Below are 20345 nucleotides of genomic sequence, written 5' to 3' on the forward strand. Positions count from 1 at the left end.
GTCTTCACATCATCTTCTCCTCGGTCTCAAATCTCCCCCTGCCTTTCCCATTCTTCTTTTTTTCTCTTTTTTTAAACAAATCATTTTTATTGATACATTTTAATAAAGCAGACAATTCATCTAAAGTATACAATCAGGAGTATTTGGTATAATCATATAGCTGTGCTTTCATCACCTCCACTGTCACTACAGCATTTTCATTATTCCAATAATAATAATACTAAATGAAAAACACACACACTACAAGAAAGTTCTTTACCCCTCAACCACTCTATGCTTCCCCTGCTGTACACAGCTGCAATTTCTGGCTATTCTTGCACGATTTATTTATTAAGCAGTTCTACTGAGGTATATTCATATACCACATGATCTATCCAAAGTGTGTAGTCAGTGGCTTTTAGGATAATCACCATGTCATGCATTCAACATCACAAAGACTTTTAGAATTATTTCATTACTCCAAAAAGAAAAACGCCACACCCCTTAGCAGTCCTTCCCCAACCACACCTGACCACTAATCTAACTTCATCATTATAAATGGACTTTATGTTTACATTTTATATACATGGAATCATACAATATGTAGTACTTTGTGTCTGGTTTCTTTGCCTTTCTCATTCTTCCAAGGACGCTTGTCAGTGGATTTGGGGCCCATCCAGATAATTCAGGTGGGTCTGCTCAGCTCAAGGTCCTTAACTAATTGCACCTGTGAGACCCCTTTTCCTGCTAAGGTAAGAGTAGAGGTTCCAGGGAGTAGGGTGTGGACACACCTGGTTTTGAGGCGCCACTCAACCCACTGCAGTCAGAGAGGAGTGGGATCTACCCAACAGGGGAGGAGGGTGCCTGCAACCAGCCAGGGACACCTCACCACCAGTTTCGGCAGGAGGGCAAGGTTTGGGATCCTTGTTGCAGGTCGGTGAGTAGATGTGGGGACTTGCAGAGATTCTCTTTTGATGGCTCCCGTTCCTTCAGTGATAAAAGAAACAAAGTCATCAGCTGAGAGTGAAGACAGGGAAGGGGGAGTTGGTGTTTGAGGTGAGAAGACAATCTGCGTTGAGGTCTTCCTGCAGTCGGAGAGTGACTGGACCGGGGAGCTCTGCACTGAAGCCCACCTGCGGTCCACAGTCATGAATTTAAGGTGAGATCCGTGAGCCTGGTTGCTTTTGTCTAGAACCACGTCCAGCTGCATGGGTGCAGGTGTAAAATAGCTGGAAAGTTGGACTTATTCAGAGCGGTAGTTTTGGTGAGTACCACGAAGAGGGGGCATTAAGGGAGTTAGCTGAGGAAGTGTGCAAGGAAGTGGTCAAAATGATTAACCATGGAATTTAAGATGAGTGAGGAAACCAGGGAGGGCATTAGAAAGGTGAAAGGCAGGAAAAAGTGGTAGGAGTGACGGATTGTAGGTCCTACGTGAGTTAGCTATGTTCATTTTGGGGTGCTCTTAGTTCTGTGTAAGCCGATGGATTATCTGTAATAATCGGTCTGTTTCCTACATATCTATAAAATTACTACAAAACATTTTTCCTTCCCCCCCCCCCCACATTAACAGTAAGGCTGTCAGAGGAATAATGGTTTTAATTAACTTTAGTTACACAACCCTGATTTCTACCAGTTGAATTTTGGGGGTTCATTTATATTCTGGGGAAGTTTTAGTACATTAATCAGATATTACTGGTGGCAGTGTGGTGGTGGGGCGGTGGCCGCGGGAGTAAAGCTTCCCTGTCCTGGCGTGGTCAGGCTGCCTTGAGCCCTGCACAACCGCCGGATGTTCTGGCTTAGCCACGGGAATCCATCCTCGAGGCAGTGGCTGGAGGGGCTTTGCGCACAGAAACTTACTCCCATCACCATCAAGCCCGTGGTCTGGCTCTTTCCGGGACCCCCGGCGTGGTATCAGCCACATGTACTCCGTCGAGGGTCTCTCCCGCCGTAGGGTCCTGGTCCGATGTGGCCCCTCTCCGTCACGTGGCTGGCTCCTGTCCCCCCTGGGGTCTGAACTTAGTGTCACCTCCCTGGTCAGGGCCTCTGTGGCAGCTAATTCATCCCAGTCCCCCTTGTCCTACTTAGAGCTCTGCATCCCTCCCTCACAGCCCCTTCCCAAGCGAATTGAACATCAGTTACCATTTATCACCGATAACACCAGCATCTTATCCGACTCCTCTCCTGGACTGGAGGGTCCATCGGAGCCTGTTTTGTTCACTGCTCTATCGCCCGAGCCTACTCCAATACCTGGCACAATTACGTATGTGCACACACGTGGTTGGAAAACGACTTGTGCACCCATTTTTAATGCTTTCTTCTAGTTGACTTGAGTTAGTGTTTCATGCATTCTGCATCTACTGACTGGGCATCTATTATGCAGCAAGCGCTGTTCTTGGCGGGGGATACGAGGAAAAGAGCCCCAGATCCCCGCCCACGTGATGCTTTGTTTCCTGGCGTCTATCACATGTACCTATGTCCACCCTCTCAGCTCACTATTTGGCTCTGCATTCACCTGACCAAGGTAAGACAGGAACCGGCGGATAAATACTCCCACTTATATCTCGCCCTCCGCAGGGTCTGAGGGTCCCGCTGCTCACAAAGGTGGCCCTACTTTGCGCAGCGTGGGCCGCCTCCCGTTTCATTCTGCCAGGTCCTGCTGCCTTTTCCTTCTCCCTTCCACAGGTTCACTTCTGAAAAGACACTACCTGCCTGCAAGCCCGTGACTCCAACACAGCTTTTGCGGAGGGACCCAAAAAATGCTAAGACAGCACAGCATATTTTAATTCCTTTCCTGGGTCATTTTCTCACTTCTGTCTGGGGTCCCTGGCTGCATTTTGGGTTGGTAGAGGGCCGAGATCAGATATTCTTCTTTGTATCTTCCCTCGTTACTAATTTAGGACCTGGCAAATACAATAAACATATGTTGGTTTTGATTTGACAGAAGGAAGGACGACAGTGGCTGCTGGGTGGCCCTAGGGAGGCCGGAGTGGCCCCTGGGGCAGAGGCCTCCGGGTGCGGTGGGAGAGGGCTGCTCGTTTTCTTTTCCGGGTCCCACCCGCCTCCCCCAGGCGCCTGCAGCCTGGACCCCAGCAGCAGCAGGTCAGCAGCTGCCCCGAGGAGCCCAGGGGCCCGGGCAGTTCGTTGGGCACTCACTCGAGGGCTGCACCCACCACCTGCTTGCCCGGGCCAGGAGCGGGAGGGAAACCCCAGGGGCTGGAAACCAGATGCCGGGACCCTGCTGTGACCAGGCCAGTCGAGGACTCAAAATGAAGGAATAGTCCCACCTTCTGTTCCGGCCTTGGCTGCATCTCATGAGCACAGAGAGCGGCAGGCAGCTGGGAAGGATGCAAAGGGCACGGGGCGCATTTGGCAGAGAAGAGCCGTGGTCACGGCGTACCCCGCATCTGCCGTTCCTCTTTCCTGAAAACGAGAAGGGTGACCAGATGATCTCACAGATGCCCAGCTCTAGGCGGCTTCTGAAGTTACAGGACTGGAAGGAACCTGATCTGTTCGTTATATTCCAAATTGTGCTTTTTTCTTAAAAACGAAACAAAATAAAACAGAAAACAAAAACAGCCCAGTGTCTCCTCACTGACACATTTCCAGCACGTTTTGCTTTTGCTGACTCCCAGGGAGCCATTTCCATTTCCATGCAAACCTGACGTACACTGGATGATTTTGTTAAATGAAATTTTATTGAGATAATTGTAGATTCAGTTTAAGTTGTAAGAATATACACTGCCCAGTTTCCCCAAATGACAAAAGTGTACAAAGCCTACTATGAGAGCTAATTCTGTTGACATTGATACAAGCCACCTATTTTATTCAGCTTTCCCCAGTTGTACCTACACTCATTTGTGGAAGTTCTGTACAATTTAATCACCTGTGCAAGTTGTGTGTCCACCACCATAGCCAAGTTATTTAGTTCTAAGACAACAATCCCTTGTGTTGCCCTTTTAGAAACACCTCCACCCCCATTTGTTGATTGAAAAAAAAAATCTTATTTGGAAATAATTTCATACTTACAGGAACATCCCAATAACAGTATAAAAAGTCCAGGATATCCTGTGTCCAGATTCACTGATTGTTACTATTAAGTGTTTTACAATGTTTTCCACCATGTATTTTCTTCCTGAATCACCAGAAGGTAAGGCGCGTACATCACCACCCTTTGCCCCTCGGGGCTATCTCAGTGTGTGTTTCCTAAGGAGAGGACATTCTTTTCCACACCCAGGGTCCAGTGCTCCGCCTGGTGAGCTCGACCTGCCTCAGGGCTTCTCCAGTCTTGCAGGAGTCCGGGTTTGTCAATCTCAGTCTCCCTTCGGGAGACCCCTGCAGCTCAGGATCCAGCCTAGGACCAGATAACCACGTTTGGGTGCCGGGAAGCTTCAGCCCCTCAGCCCCGAACCTCTCCTGAGCGCTGTCTTCCTCACGGGGACCTTCGGCCCGGCCCTCGCTTTGTTTGGTCTGGGGTCCTTCATCCTCAGACTCAGCCAGGCCTTCTCTGCAGGAACGCGGCCTCGCGGCTGCCGGAGCCCTCGAGGCAGGCGACGGCGTTGCCCGACGGCCCCCAGTATGGCTGGGAACTCCCCCCTCCCCACTTACACGGAAGCCGCCGGCGGGGAGACGCGTGCGGACCCTGCAGGGAGCAGGCACTGCGACCCCCGCCCGCCCAATCTTTACAAGGCACCCGGGGACCCCCACGTCCTCCTTCAGGGCCCGAGGCCTCGTCCTGCGGGGCTTACTTTCCTGGCATTTCTGCCTCCGGCCCGCGCCTCTCCCGTCCTCCAGGCCGAGGCTGGGCCCAGGAAGTCGGCGCCGAGCGCGCCCGCGGGCAGCCCCCGGCCACGCCGCCCGCGGCGATTGGCACAGCGGCCTCCGGGCACCCCGGGCCTCCGCCTCCCCTCCCGCCCCCCGGCGGCGCCTCCAGCGCCCCCTCCCGCGGTGGAAGCCCAGGGGGGCTTTCCCGGCGAGGACGGAACCCCGGGACTCGACCCGCGCGCGTCCAGGACGCGCGGCGCCCACGCGGGGCCGGGCCGCGGGAGACGCGCCCTCCCTGAGACGAGGCTGCGAGGAGCGCGCGGGCAGCTGCGCCCGGCTCAGGCCTCCCGGGGCTCTCCGCGCCCAGCGGCGGGCGCGGGCGGAGGGCAGCCCGGAGGGCGGCGCGCAGGTGGCGGCGCGGGCGGGGCGGGGCGGGCGCGGCGCGCGTCGGGCGGTGACGGCGCGGGAAGGGGCGGCGCGAGGCCCGGCCGCGGGAGCCATGGCGAGAGGCCGCGCCGCGGCGCCCGCAGCCGCGCCCCAGCCCGCCGCCGCGCCCGCGCCCGCCGCCCCCCGGCCCGCCCGGCCGCCGCCCCCGCGCGCCCCGCGCCCCTGACGCCCGCGCCCCGCAGCCGGGCGCCCCCGAGAGCGGCCGAGCGCGGGAGGCGGCGCCGCCGGCAGCGCGGGGGGCCCCGAGAGGAGCCCGCGCCCCCCGACGCCCCCCAGCGCCCGGGCCCGAGCGCGGAGCCCCCCCGGCGGCGCGCGGCCGCAGGAGCAGCGAGGAGCGCGCGCGTGTGCGCCCCGCGCAGGGACCGAGCCGCCGGGCCGCGGAGGAGGAGGCGGCGGGAGCGCGGTCCTGCGGCGGGAAGGAGCCCGCGCCCGGCCCCGGGGCCGCGCTCCGAGCGCCGCTGGCGGGTAAGCGGGGTCCCCGTAGGCGCGCCGCCGGCGCCCGGGGGTGGGGGGCGGGAGGCGCCCGGGGTCCCGGGAGTGCTGGCGCGTGCTGTGTCCCGGCGGGAGGCGCGGCCGCCCGGACCCTGCCCCGGCCGCCCCCCGGGGGGTGTCCCCGGGGCCCGGGCAGCGCCCCCTGGGCGTCGTGCCGGCCTCGCCGCGTGGCCTGGGTCCCCGGGGCCGGCACTCCGAGGTGACAGTGAGGCGACCTTCAGAGAGCCCCGAGCTGAGCCAGGCCGGAGCGCGGGCCGCGCGGCGCTCCCCCCCGCCGGCAGAGCTGCGCGTAACCCCCTCTGCTGAGCCGCCCTGCAGGGCCCCCCTTTCTGTCCTGTGACTTAAAGTTCACTTTGTCACTTCTTGACCTAAGTTTTTAAATTCGTTTGTTAGAGCCAAGGTTAGCCCCTTGTAGGTTAAAAAGAAAACCCGCCCCATGTCTACACCGCTCCTCCTTGTGTGAAGTGGCGTTAGGGCTGCAAATGTCAAAAGCCTGCTGGCCGTGGGTGCTGGCGCCGCGCGCACCCACCCCTTAGGTGTCGTAGCCCGTGGGGTCCGCGCTCACTTTGAGGGCTTCCTCCCTCTGAGTGTTTAGGCCTCAGTTTCCCCCCCAGTGTGCTTCAGCAGAACTTGGCTTCAAACGGCGCGTGTCGAGGTCCCTTCCTGGCGCTTCAGTGGTGGGGCGACAGTGGCGGGGGTGGCGGGCACCGCCGAGAAGCAGCTAGTTCAGTGTCCTCCGGCTTCCAGTTACAGGAGCAGCGAAGGGGAGGGGACAGAGAGCCCCGAGCGCCTCTGCTCTGGCCTTAGGAAGAGGGGCTCGGCCCGGGGGCTGCCCTGGAGGGGCCTCCCGCGTTTGGCTGGAGCGAGCTGGACCGGTTGTTCCGAGTTGGAGCTGGGGTGACAGATGGTGCCTTCCTTTGTCGCTTGGTTTGGAAAGGTTACGCTTTGTGGCTCTGTGATTTCTGACCCTTGTGTTATCCCAGAGGCGCCCGGACAAAGGGTGACCTGGGCCGCCTGGAGGGCTGAGCCGGGCCGGGAGTGCCCGGCTGGGGAATGCCCATGCCAGGGCCCCAGGTTCGGCAAGAGGCAGCTTGGCCCCGAGCCGGCGCTTTCCTGTTGGAGCCCCAGGGACCCGTGGGATCCGGTTTCCCATCCCGGCCACGCTGATGTCCCCTCCCTGCTGTGCTGCGTGTGCTCCTTCACGGTGGTGTGTTAAAAAGGGGGGTGGAAACCCGATTCAACCCCAGTTCCTCCTTCTGGAGGGGTGACCTTGGGCTCTGCGCTGGCCTTCCCTCTTTTGAGTTGTCCCCACCCCTGGGAAAAGGAAAGGAAAGGAAACAAAGAACCCTCACCAAACTTTCCAGGGGACGGTGTTTTAAATGAAAGTATTGTGAAAGTTTGAGTGGCAGGGAGGGCTGTCAGGTCTTATTCCCACTGGACTTTTGTACGCCTTGACCTTTTGAGCCCCACCAGGGCTAATCAAGCAGGTGTCATGATAGTAGTTATCTTTCTCGCAGGTTTACTGTGACTGTCAGATCAAATAGTGCACATGAGAGGGCTTCAAAAACGAGAGCCTTGCTCATGTCGGAAGGAGTTTCCCAATGGCTAGTGTCCCGTAGCTGGCCATCTCCTGCGGGAGCATTCTGAGCCCCGGCTCTGACCTGGCACTTAGTAGGTCTCTCTAATTGCTAGATGGCTTTTGAATGCACCTTCTGGGGTCCCCGTCTTGTCTATGTGCTCTCAAGGTGGAAGGCAGAGCGTGGGCGCCTGCCCCAGCAGCTGGGGTGCCTTCGTAGACCCTGCGGTTTTGTTTGCCAGCCGTGGCACCCGGGCGCCCAGGAGGCGAGTGCGTGCCAGGCAGGTGGCCACTGTGCCTGCCAGGGGCAGTTGTCTCTCCCCCTTCAGGGCACTGGAGAATGAAGGGTTTGTTTAAAGCCACTGAGGTTTCCCAATCGGCAGAGCTTAAGTACAGCCTCGTGTGTGCTGCCGTTTAACGGTGCACGGTAGGACAGTTTGATGAACTCGGGGATGATGTTGTAAAGACATCATCAAGTATCAGAGCAACTGCGTGACCCTTGGTTTTGAAAATGGACCCTGCTCTGCTTCTTGCCTGTGATTGGAAGGCCCCATGATTTTCGGGGGAGGACCAAAGCTGCTCCTTTAAGACGGGCAGGTTACCTGGCCCGTACCTGGGGGAGAGGTGCCCTGGCTGCTTTCCCTTCCTTCTTTACCAGTGCTCCCTCTTCTGGCCCGCCATCCTCTTAGTTACCAGGTGTATCCAGGTGGGAGCGTTTTAGTGAAGGGACGGAAACAACAGCACGTGTATAAATCCGCTGCCTCCCAGCCACGTATAATTCCATAGGCTGTGCAGCTGCTCATAGAAAGGCCCAGAAGAGCCGACCGGCTTATGATTCAGTAAGAAGCTCGTTTAATTACGTGCTCAGGAACAGCTCACGAGCTGGAAGCAGGGCTGGGGGAGGCAGAGCCTTAAACTCTCACCCAGCATTCGAGGAGGCCCCCCCCCCCCCCCCCCCCCGGCCTCACCTATTGGGTGGCGGTGTCTTCTCTGAGAAGCACTGTGAGTCCCCTGGCTTCTCGCCCCATTCACTGCCTTGGAACATCCTCTGGCCTCAGTGGCTCGGGCTGTTATGTTGATCTTCCGCGTGTGTTATGTTGATCTTCCGCTTGCCCCGTAAGTGCCCCTCGGGGAAAGGACCCCCTGGAGGGGGGCTAGGGGAGCCCACGGAGGCTCCAGTACCAGCCTGAACTTGTCCGTGTGGGCTCAGAGGTTCCTGGGATGAAGCTGGATCTGTCTGACGTCCCAAGAGAGCCCTTCGGTGACTAGCGGTTCTAGGCCTGTTTGTAAAGCAGAGAACCCCAGACTACACGTTATCTGGGCTTGACTGTTAAGTAAATCTGTCCTCCGGGCTTGTCAGGGGAGTCTTTGGAATCTCTTTGTTTTTCTGAAAGAATTTCATTGAAAATAACGGAATATGTGGATTCAGTGGTTTGACTTTTTCAGTAATGAATCCCTTTCGGGTACTGCCCAGAGCACTTCACTCTTTATTGGACTCCTTAATGACTAGACTTAGTTTCTAGATAATGGGATTATGTTGATTAGAAATGCTGCTGACTCCTAATTTAGGCTTACGAAAATCCTGCATCTGATTACATAGATGCTGGTTTAGTTGTCACTTAAAATGGGTGCTAGAAAAGGGACAAGGGATTTTTTTTCTTACTTTCCTCCCTCCCCAGGTATCTGTGCATACATAGCTATGGGTTTTTATGTATTTATTTTCAGGAGGTACTGGGGAGTGATCCTGGGGCCTGGTACATGGGAATCAGGTGCTCAACCACTGAGCTACATCTGCTCCCCAGAACCATTGGATTTAAAGGCTCTCTATCAGTTCCTCTGGTAGTTTTGGTAAAATCAAAAAGTCCTTCCAGGAAAGTAGATGTGGCTCCTGTCTACCATATGGAGGTCAAGGGTTCGAGTCCTGGGGCCTCCTGGTGAAGGCAAGCTGGCTCGCGCAGGAGTGCTGGCCCACACGGCAAGCTGGCCCGAGCAGAGCGCTGGCGCAGCAAGATGCCGCAACAAAAAGAGACACAGAGGAGAGACAATAAGAGACACAGCGGACCAGGGAGCTGAGGTCGCACAAGGGACTGAGTGCCTTTCTCCACTCCAGAATGTTCCAGGATCGGTCATGGTGCTACCTAAGAGAAGACAAGTGGACACAGAAGAACACACAGTGGATGACACAGAGCAGACCCCCGGGGGGATAAATAAAAATAAATCTTAAAAAAAAAAAAAGAAGTCTTCCAGGCAGCTCTTTAATGTTAACAACATGCCCTGTGGGCCGGGCCTTTTCTCTTGACTTCGATGGGAGCATTTTGTGAGCTCTCAGTTTTTGAAGTTTTGCAAGAAGTAGAATGGGCATGTTCCAGCCCATTCTATATATACGGTTCTTATAAAATAATTCCAGTTTGGTATATGGCCAAAGATAATCCGTGTCCCCAGAATATTGGAAGTGGTGTGACTTCATTTGTATTATTGAATTGGGAATTTGAACCGGGAGGAGGGGTGAGCAGTGAGTGTGGAAACCATCCTGGGTTTATGTTTGTCTGAGGCCCGTGGGGAGCTTTTTGGGGGGATGGGGAGGAGGAATTCCTTTGACCTCCAGGAGCATCGTTTGTCCTCAGTGGGGCGAGAAAGGCAGGGGGTGACTATATAGACGTGTGACGAAAGCCACATTAGTGATGGGACCAAGTGTTCACGGCCCGCGGAGGAGGGCAGTGCTCCTGGGAGGGACCCCTGGCTCTTGCTGCTTCTGCCCGGCCTTTCATCGCGGGGGCGGAGGTGGGGGGCTGGCACACCCGACTGTCGGGGCTGTCGCTGATTGCTCGCGTGGTCCTGGGGCCAGCAGCCCAGCGCCACCTCCTCCTGGAGCTCCACCCAGACCTGCTGCCTCTGACTCTGCAGCGTGCCCAGGGGCCTGGGTGGTGGTTTTACCCAGGCATTCCCTCAGCTGGCACACGCGTGTTCTTTTCAGGCGCCCAAGGCTGGGCTGAGACGGTGGGAGGAGTGCGCGCCATGCATGCGCGCGTCCTTCTCTGTCTGGAAGTGTTGGTGCTCAAAGCTGCGTTCAACCCCTGTCCCCCCCCAGGAGCCTCAGGAACGCTTGCTGGCCCTGTTCCCTCCTGGCCCCACCATCTCTAACCCTCCCTAAATGGTTTGCAGTGAACCATAAAAAGGGGAGGACCCGGGGGACCCTGGCAGTCGAAGGCAGCCTCCCTCCCCGGCACTCACCTGAACCCCGGGTGATGTCTCCAGTTCTAAAACAAGTGTGCCATTCCAGCTGAGGTAGCCTCCACCCACCTGCCCACTGCTCACGCCTTGTCCAGTGAATTCACAGTGCCACGTGCTCTGTGGCCATGGGAGACTGCAAGTTTGGCAGTGAGTGGCAAGGTGGACGGACGGTCTACGCGGCAAGTGTGAGCCAACCGGCATCTGTGACCTCGTCCCGCCCCCTCCCCCGTGGGGGCAGCCCCCTGTCTTTGCTCATTTCTTCTTTTGTCCCACAGGCACCCAAGTCCTGCAATCTGCAGTCTGAAAGGAAGTCCCTCGTGCAATGGCCAGCTTATATTCTTTCCAAGGCACATCTTAGCCTTCATTCTGTCATTCTTCTGACACTGGCCATGGTCTCTGCCTGCTTGGAATTCAGAGAATTCAGGGAATTCCTGGACGATGGCAGAACATTAGCACTCTTTAGCTCTTGTTCCTAATTGCTCTTTGACTCTGGGCATCAGATTTAATTTATTGAGTGGGGGTGGGACTCAGATTAACAAAATTTCTCCAGAATGCTAGTGTTTTAGGCTCTGCATGTTTATGACCCCCCCCACTCTTTCCTAATTTTTTTTTTTTTTTTAATTAAAAATGCAGTGGGTGAGTTGGGGCATCATGGGGTAAAAAAACTCATTAAGTTTTGTGATTCTGAATACAGGGTTTTGGGTTAAATTTGGTTTGCCTGTTTGGCTTTGACTTTGAGTGGGAGTGTTTGGTGCCTGGCACCTGCAGAAGCCTGGCAAGGATATAATTTTTTTATTAAATGAGGAATCCAGAGACCCCTGATTACAAAATTTCAAGCCTGGGAAGAAAATTGGAGTTGTATAGCACACTAATGTACAGGCAGATTCTTTATTTTATTTTATTTATTTCTCTCCCCTCCCCCCCATTGTCTGCTCTCTGTGTCCATTCGCTGAGTGTTCTTCTGTGTCCTCTTGCATTATCAGGTGGCACTGGGAAACTGCGTCTCCTTTTTGTTGTGTCATCTTGCTGCATCAGCTCTCTGTGTGTCCGGTGCCACTCCTGGGCGGGCTGCACTTTTTTCACGTGGGCAGCCCTCCTTGCGGGGTGCACTTCTTGCGTGTGGGGCACCCCTACGTGGGGGAAACCCCTGCGTGGCATGGCAGTCCTTGCGCGCATCAGCACTGTACGTGGGCCAGCTCACCACACGGGCCAGGAGGCCCTGGGTTTGAACCCTCGACCTCCCATGTGGTAGACAGATGCTCTATCAGTTGAGCCATGTCCGCTTTCCCAGGCAATTCTTGTTATGCTACCAAGTTGGTGTGTCCAGGGATTAGAAAACTAGCCAACCAAACCAACCAACAAACAAAAAAACAAACTTATGACACAATGTATGATTCAAGAAGAGCAGATAACGATTTAGAGGAAAGGTGGGGCGGAGGAGAATGAGCAATTTGTTGTATGTCTGACTCACTGGCCTTGTGCCTGAGTGTCATGTCTGGGAGCAGATTTTCCACGACATCCATTTGCTGGAGGCTGTCTGGGTATTTTCCCTCCAGAATAGGTGTTAAGTAAAATGCTGAATTCTCTGGGAATTGTACGCCTCTCCTTTATGTACCTTACGGGTGTAGCCTTGTTTTCATTCAGTTGTTAAAAACACGCCAGCCTTGGTTTGGAGTGTGCATCTGTCTGATGACGAGCAGCACAGCGCCGAGGTGTTGAAAGCTGCTCCTTTCTCCCCGGAGGTGGTGCCTTGTCAGGGTGAGATGTGCTGGCCTCAGCACGGGTCCCCTGTTTAGACGCGTTCCCCTCAGCCCTGGCTTCCTGCAGCTGTGCGTGGGGGGATGGCGGGGGGATCGCGGAGGTGACGCGTGTGCTCGGCCCGAGGGCGCCTTCTGCGCCAGCTTTGTTCTGGACAGCGCTGTTTTGAACCCCAGTACAGTCCAGGTCATCCCCAGGTCCCTAGGGAGCAGCTCTTCTGTGCCAGACCACGGGAAGTTGCCGGCCTTTGTTTTCATGGCACTAAGAGGAACTTGCCCAGTGGCCCAGTGACGTGCTTTTTCCTCACCTGACCCTAACTTGCCTGCGTTAGCTCTGAGAAGAGAGGGTTAATTTTGCAAGGGCCCCAGGGCATTAGAAAAACCCTTTGGATGTAATTTGTGAACACAACTATCAGGCACTTCAAAGGTCTCTTGCAGAAGAAATGTAGAGAACACGTCTTTCTGTTGGAGAAAACAAGCAGACTATTTTTATCTCCTATTGCAATAGATAAAAGGCCTGACAAGTGAATCACTGGGAAGTCAGCTAAAGGGGGTCTGATGCAGAAGATGGATATTTGCTTAGAAGATAGAAAGCAGTTTGTATTCTTAAAAGAGAAATTACTACAAGAGAACTGTTTTAGCAACTAGCAAATGTTAACTTGGAAAACTTCTTTTTAATATTAGAGAAGTTTTGAGCTTACAAAACAATCATGCATAATGTGCAGAATTTTACTTGGAAAACTTTTAGCTGGACCGAGTCAGCTGATGCGAGAGGAGAAATAAGGCTCGTATGGAAGGGAATACAAGACGTAAATATTCCTGAATGTTTGCTTGTCTTATCATTAGACTTTTAGCTTTTATGTTATACTGAATCCGCCGTTTGGCAAAAGGCACCTTGGCGAAGGGTGATCATCGTGCGTCTCTGGTCACTGGGACGAAGGGACACAGTTTGTAGAGGTTCCAAAGGGATGGCCCATGGCAGGACAGGCTGTCATTAGGAGAGGGTGCTGCTGCACCTTGGTGAAGTGTCGTGAGCCAGCGTGTGGTCCCCTGCCGCCTCCAGCCACCTGATGCCAGGCCCTCAGTGGACTCTCCAGCTTTGCTCAAAGTTGAGAGAGGGCGGTGGCTTCAACTGGTGTGGTTAGTGGTTCTGCGAATGGACAGAAGTGGGTGTTTGAACTAGGAGATAAGGCCGCCTTGCTGGAGAGAAGCGGTAGAGTGAGGGGGCGAGGGTGGGGATGAGTCAGGGATGAGGGTGAGTTTTCTGGATTGGACTAGATATCTCAGTTGTCCAGGGCGGAGGACTTGGAGGTTGACACACCCACGGAATTCTCAAGTGCAGACGTTTAGGGCAGCAGGCTACCTTGGTCTGACACCTTAGGAGAGAGATCTGAGTCTGAGGACCATCCTCATGTAGATAGTAGCGAAATCGAGATCGTGGCTATTGAAAGAGGTGGGCTGGATAGAAGAAGCAGAGGAGTGTGCAGGGGTGCTGAGGGAGAGAGGAGTGGGTCCACAGGGCCACCCTGCTGTGCGGGGCAGAGAAGATGAGAGCTCGTTTACACACAGTAGGTGTGCAAATGTTTGTAGTGTTAAACCGCTCAGTTTTCATTTGTTCAGAAGAAACACTGGTGTTAATTATCTTAGAGTAACATGTTGTCTCTAAAAATTCTCATATGTCCTTGCGAATTTGCAGGTTTCCTTGCCCAGTGTCATTTATGCTTATCTCACAAATGTTCATATTTTAAGGATTCCTGAAAGTAGTGAGCCTGAATTAGAGATCTTACATACTTTCTTACTATTCTTATACCTCTTACTGGAGGTTTTACACTTGGTACCATTGGAACTGTAGAATCATGATGAAATTGGAGGGAATCGGAAATTGCTTGTTTTAGTAAAGATAACCCTGCAGCCTCACAGGAATGGATAAAATGAAGAACTTTGACAACACCAAGGGTGCTAAGGATGTGGAATAATGGAAAGTCTCACACGCCCCATCAGAAGAGCAACAGCCACTTGAAGAACTGTTTGGCACTATTCACTAGAGCTCAAGCTACGCCTTATGACCCAGGGCTCCCCGGGCATTTGCTCAGTAGAAACAAGTGCTTGTGTACTTGGTTCATTAAAGCTTTTTACTCCTGATCGCACCAAACTGGAAAAAGCCTTGTTGAGCATTAATAGGTACGGTGGAATATTACTCAGCAGCAAAGAGGAATCAAGTTCCAACACATGCAGCAACCCGGGTGACTCACAGACAAGATGGCGGCCCAGAGGCCAGGCAGGAAGTGCAGAGGCGGGCAGGTGTCCTGTGTCGTGGGGTCAGGGTAGTGGTCACCTCCCAGGGGGCAGTGATCACATAAAGGGAGCAACAGTTACTGCTTCGAGTAGGATAATTACCGGTTCTTGTTAATTTGTCAGATGGATCAGATGGTCCTGCTGGGTGATGTGAAATACTTGCTCTGCTCTGGTTTTCCTTCCACTTTCCCTCTTGACATCACTTGGAATACCCACCTGCACACGTAGTCCTTAAGGCAGCTAGTTTGTAATTTTAGGGTGGTTAATGAAGGCTGGATGTCTTCCTATCCTTGGCTCACCCCAAGGTGGAGGAGGATTACTGGGGCCAGGCCAGGGTCAGGTCTAAGGGGAGGTGAGTGCGGCACTAGTCTAGGGTGCAGCGTTTTTCAGGTACCCCCCCCCCCGAGAAAACCCTCAGTAATCAAGATAAGTATAGTATTTTTTTTTTAAAAATTATTTATTTCTCTCCCCCCCCCCCCACCCCCGTTGTCTGTTCTCTGTGTCTATTTGCTGCGTCTTCTTTGTCCACTTCTGTTGTTGTCAGTGGCACGGGAATCTGTTTCCTTTGGTTGCGTCATCTTGGGTCAGCTCTCCATGTGTGCGGCGCCACTCCTGGGCAGGCTGCACTTTCCTTCGCGCTGGGCGGCTCTCCTTATGGGGCACACTCCTTGCGCGTGGGGCTCCCCTATGTGGGGGACACCCCTGCGTGGCAGGGCACTCCTTGCGCGCATCAGCACTGCGCATGGGCCAGCTCCCCATGGGTCAAGGAGGCCTTGGGTTTGAACTGCGGACCTCCCATGTGATAGACGGATGCCCTAACCACTGGGCCAAATCCGTTTCCCAAGTATAGTATTTTAATACAATGTTTTAAAAAATCTCAATGAGTAGAAAACTCTATGATGAGCAAAATATAGTTTTTTAAAGATAGCGTTCATAGGAGGCTTTTTCCTGTGCTCAGGCTTGGGTGTAGTGTGGAGGGCACCGCTGAGGGCCTGAAGGAGCAGGAGTCTCTGAGACTCGAGAACTGTAGACTTGACCTGAATGCGTGACCGAAAAAGAGTGAAAGGACAGAGTCAATGGGTAAAGATGGAAATAGCCATTAATACACGTCAGTGCTTTTTAGTGGTTTGTGAATGGAAACAACTATGTCGAGGCCTTGGAGGGGATTCTTGGTATATATTCCACACTCCTACAAAAGGGAGTAAGGTATAAAAGTGTTTATGAAGGGGGAGTGGATGTAGCTCAGTGGTTGAGCTCCTGCTTCCCACGTGCGAGGTCCTGGGTTCAATCCCCAGTACCTCCTTAAAAAAATACTTATGAGGGAGTGAATTTGGCACAACAGGTTGAGCGCCTGCTTCCCCAATGGGAGGATTCTGTTCCTGGTGCCTCCTAAAAACAAAAACAGACAACAGGTGAACAAAAGAAAAGAACAAGTCGGGCACAGATGTGGCTCAGCGATTGAGTGCCGACTTCCCACATATGAGGCCCCGAGTTCAATCTCCACCCCCGTGCCTAAAAAAAAAAAGAAAAATGAAAAAAAAATGTTTATCATAGTTCCTAAAATACTGTAATTGTTGCCTTTGCATCTGTAAATTTTTCAGTGTTAACTTACGGGAAAACAAGAAGTTCTCAAGTCCTAGGTAACTTATTTATGGTACTAACAAGGTATAAAACACTGTCTTTTAGTATGCAACAGTCTGTAGCAGTTAAAAAAGTTAATGATTGCCCACCTTTTGGCTAATGGTGCGATTGATGTTGATCTAGCTCCTGGTAGGCCGGGAGCCTCTGGAGTTTCCTCAGCCCTGGTATAGCCAGCTTACAGACACACCTGCGCGAGTGCACATCCCGGGGGCGGTTTTAAAAAGGTGGCCTTCCTTGGCCTTTTTTCTGGCGAATAAGCGGCGTCTCACATCCATTTGGCTCTTGGCTGTGGTCAGGGTGTTTTGTCCCAGACTGGAGAGATCACCATTTTTTCAGTTCCTCTTCAATTGCTATGGATACAGTGTCAGTGTCTACAAGGAGGCGCCTCTGGGCTCCCCTTTAAAAGCTGAAATCCCTCCTCTTTCTGATGCTAGGGCAGGCCCCTCAAGTGCTAGGGGGCTTTTGAAAGTGCACTTGGAGGATGGGAATCAGTTAAAACCTAGAACGGAGAGGGCTGAAGCTTTCCAACCTTGTAACACCTCCCTTCTTTGTTCCCATCCTCCCGGGCCCCCCCTCGCCCCTCCAATTCCTCTCTGCATGGTTTCCTCCTAGCAACACGCAGTGGTCAGTGGGAAAGTCCTGCTGGCGGACATTCCTCGCCAGGCAGCGAGTCACCAGGGCTGGACGTGGTGGCCAGGCGCTGTGGGCGTGCTGGCGCTCCTTAGGAATTCACGTTTTTTGCTAGGTGTAGGGCTACTCGGATTTTCTTTTTCATCTTGTGTTAGTTTTGGCAAAGTGTAGATTTCAAGGAATTGGTCCATTTCCTCCAAGCTGTTGGATTTGTTGGCATAAGTATGATCCTTTTAGTGCTGACGAAACCTGCAGTGATGGTCCCATCGTTTATTCCTGACGTTTGCCTTCCTTTTGAGAAAGTGCCTGTTCAAGGAAAGTGCTGAATCAGGGTAACTGAGCTTGGGGTGGGGGAGGTTTCGGGAAGGGGAGGCCGGAGGCGGGAGGAAATCCAGGGTGGCAGTGGGGGAGGGCAGGGCGGGCCTGCAGCCTCGCCCTGGAGAGGGTCACGTGAGCTGAGCTCATTAGGCTGGGGACACCAGCTGTGCTATTATTAGGCTTTGAAAGTCGGGGCAGATGTTCTCAGGCCGGCTCCAGCCCGCTCGCTTCCCATGTGGCACAACAGTCCAGGGAAGGGGTTCTGGCAGAAAGTGTTCCCACGAGGCCCTTGCGTGCTGTTCCCACGCGCTCCTGCCTCGTCTGCCCCTCGCTGTGTCTTCCTCTCCTCCCGCTCTCCGTCTGTTTCTCGTGTTCCCTCCGTCCTCCTCTCTCTTTGGGGCCCTTTTTCCTTAACCCTGTGTGAACGCAGAGGGATGTGGGGGCGGCCGGCCCGTTTTACGTAGAAGACTGAAGGTGAGCCGTGGCGTTGCTTAGAAAGCGGGTCTCCTCCTGCGAGCCCGTTGCCAGCCACGCGTCGCCCGCGCGCTGCCCTTCGGCCGGTGGACCCCTCCCCCCTGAGCCCGGCCGGTGGACCCCTCCCCCCCCCGGAGCCAGGTCGGGTTTGCCCCCACCCCTCCGTGGCTCACGGATCAGCGTTCAGCAGGAAGCCTCCGCGCCCCTTCCCCCTCCTCGTTTTTATAGTGACCCCTCCCCGCGCCCCTTCCTCTCTCCTCATTTTTATAGTGACCCGCATCTCAGCTTGGAATCACGAGGGACAATCAGTATGAGACTGACTTAGATGGCTGCTCTGGGAAGGCATTTCCACGGGAAGTGTCATCGTGTGTGATATACCCCCATGTGTACTCTATAGTTCAGAGATCACGGCAAGCTCTGTTACTGCAAAGTGCTGATATTTTGGAATATTTACACTAGTTTCATCACCACGGCCATTACCCAATCATGCTTTATTTCCAAAATAATGAAATAATAACTAGATACATACATTAGTGTCATTTCTTACTCATCTGCCACAGTAACATTGCCAGAACTAGGTTTAAAAAACACAGCAAAACCAAAAAACCTTCTGTAGTCTGGGCATTTGTTTTCAAGAGAAAGTAAATTTAACTGTTTCAGGAAAAAAAGCACCTTTTTTTTTTTAAAAAAAAATTAAAACATTACATGGTGTAAAAATGATAAAAAAAACCCAACGGAAGCTAAACGCCCGCACCGCAGCGCGGGCTGGCCCGAGAGACAGACGCTGGGCAGCTCACTGGCCCTCCGTTTCTCAGCTGACTGAGGGGACTGGAAGGAATGGCACCAGCAGCCTCTGTTCATTTCCCCAACTTCATTTTACCTGCACAAGGGGAATCGCGTGCTCACGCAAACTGCTGGCTGCGGTGCCAAGCGCCCGCCGGCAGGGCGCTGCGTTTACAGCTTCATCACGGCCCCGTCCGCTGAGCAGCTTAAGCTTATTCCGGAATGCAAGGTTGCTTCTGATTTTGTAGGAATCAGCTTTGGTTTGGAGCCAGGAGATTCCTGGTGGGACGGGGAGCTGGAGACCCACTTAGGTGCCAGTATGTGTCAGATCTTCCCGGGGCCGGCAGTGGGCCAGGGTGGTGCACGGAAGGTCCAGGGGTGGGGGGATGGCGGGCAGAGTGCACTGCCAGGGGTGACGGGGAGGGGGGCAGTGGGGGGCGGGGGGAGGGATAGGAGCCTTGAGGGAGCCAAAGGGAGCGCCACGGGGAGGGCGGCGGGAGGGGGGACAGCCACGTGCCCCACACGGCCTGGCAGGGTGAAGGTGGTGGCCCCGGAGCGGTGGACGGCAGTGGGGCGGGGTGAGAGCTGGGCTGTGGGAGGTGGTGGGTGTGGGGAGTCAGCCACAGAGAAGAAGGAAGCCTTCAGTCGTACATTCTCAGTGGAATTTTTTTTTCCTTCTTTATTTTCTTTTAAATGTTACATTAAAAAAATAGGAGGTCCCCATATACCCCCCACCCCACCCCTCCCACATCAGCAACCTCTTCCGTAATCGCGGCACATCCACTGCACCTGGCGAGTACATTCTGGAGCGCCGCTGCACCACATGGACAATGGCCCACATTGCAGTCCACACTTCTCAGTGGAATTTTAAACCTCAGCCTGCATTTCGGTATTAAAATCTTGGTTCCGAAATTCACTTTATGTAACTTGTTGGTTAACTAGTCAGTAGGCACAGCTTGGGTCCATGTTTTTCCAGTAACCAAAAATCTCAAGCCAGGACTCCGAGGGGGAAGAGGAGCAAGGATGCTGTTTTCTTTTAGAGCTAAAAAAAACCTTTCTCAGCAGAAATAAGGAGGCAGGTCTCAGGTTTCATCCCAAATCCGTGAACGGAGTCACCGTTGGACAGGTTGCAAAGAGAAAAGGCACGGTATCCCTCACCGCTGATATCCCTGCCTTCAGCTGTTTGATTTTTTAAATTAAGAAAATTCTGAACTGATCAGATCATGCTTTCTCAGTGTATGTTGTGTATCTTCTTAGTGCCCTATTTGAAATATATAGTTTAAAAATGAGTCTAATAAATTAGAGGGAACTGTCTGAGGCACATTTGCCGTTTCCCCCGACCCGGATGATGGCGTTGCGCGCGTCAGGAGCAGGAGTTCCGGGCCAGGGAGATTATAAACAGGTTAAACAGCTGAGCCAGAGCTCAGTGTTCTCACTCCTGCTCACCTCAAGAGTCAGAGCTCATTTCCCTCCCTGCAAAGCTGCTGGCCCTGGACTTCCTGAGAGGTGAGGGGTTCAGCGACTCCCCCTGCAGGCGTCCAGGGGCTGACTTAGGACCCCGTAGCAGGGTCCGACTTTGATCAGGTGCTGATGCTGCAAGCACCCAAGTGGCAGAAGTGTCCGTGAAGAATCTGGAACGTGTGTTCCCTTGGAATCTGAAGTATTTGAGGACAGAAAATCATGCTGCTTTCTGGCATGGTTTAGTAAGAATAATCATCATGAGAACTGGGCTTATTTTGGGATTGCAGCAAGGCAGGGCGAATGGGACATGCCTGGCTCTTCTGGAATGTGCTGCTGCTCCCAGGAGGTGTCCACAGGGTTTGCGTTTCCCCTGGGCAGTGCAGGGGGGATACCTGTTTGTCCATGCTGCTTATGACCAGGTGGTCCAGCTGGGGATGGCACGAAGCCCCAAGCCACTGCTCAAATTCACCTGGAGTGTGTCAGCCTGAAAAAACTTCCCA

General features: G+C 53.7%; 1 protein-coding gene and 1 long non-coding RNA gene across 2 annotated transcripts in view; one reads left to right on the plus strand and one right to left on the minus strand.

Moving 5' to 3' along the window:
- Positions 1 to 1529: 1529 nt before the first annotated feature.
- Positions 1530 to 4786, minus strand: LOC101420326 (uncharacterized). Its single transcript, XR_001118406.4, has 3 exons — positions 4006 to 4786; positions 3264 to 3399; positions 1530 to 2879 (listed from the first exon to the last, which is right to left on the minus strand). It is a non-coding gene; the product is annotated as an uncharacterized lncRNA (long non-coding RNA).
- A 660-nt stretch (positions 4787 to 5446) lies between these two features.
- TRAK1 (trafficking kinesin protein 1) overlaps positions 5447 to 20345 on the plus strand; it is a 184339-nt gene continuing 169440 nt past the window's right edge. Inside the window, exon 1 of the mRNA XM_058288550.2 lies at positions 5447 to 5652. The gene's annotated coding sequence lies outside the window, so the exon portion shown is untranslated. The remainder of the gene's footprint in view (positions 5653 to 20345) is intronic.

Source organism: Dasypus novemcinctus, chromosome 26 (genome assembly GCF_030445035.2).
Source record: "Dasypus novemcinctus isolate mDasNov1 chromosome 26, mDasNov1.1.hap2, whole genome shotgun sequence".
Lineage (NCBI taxonomy): Eukaryota > Metazoa > Chordata > Mammalia > Cingulata > Dasypodidae > Dasypus > Dasypus novemcinctus.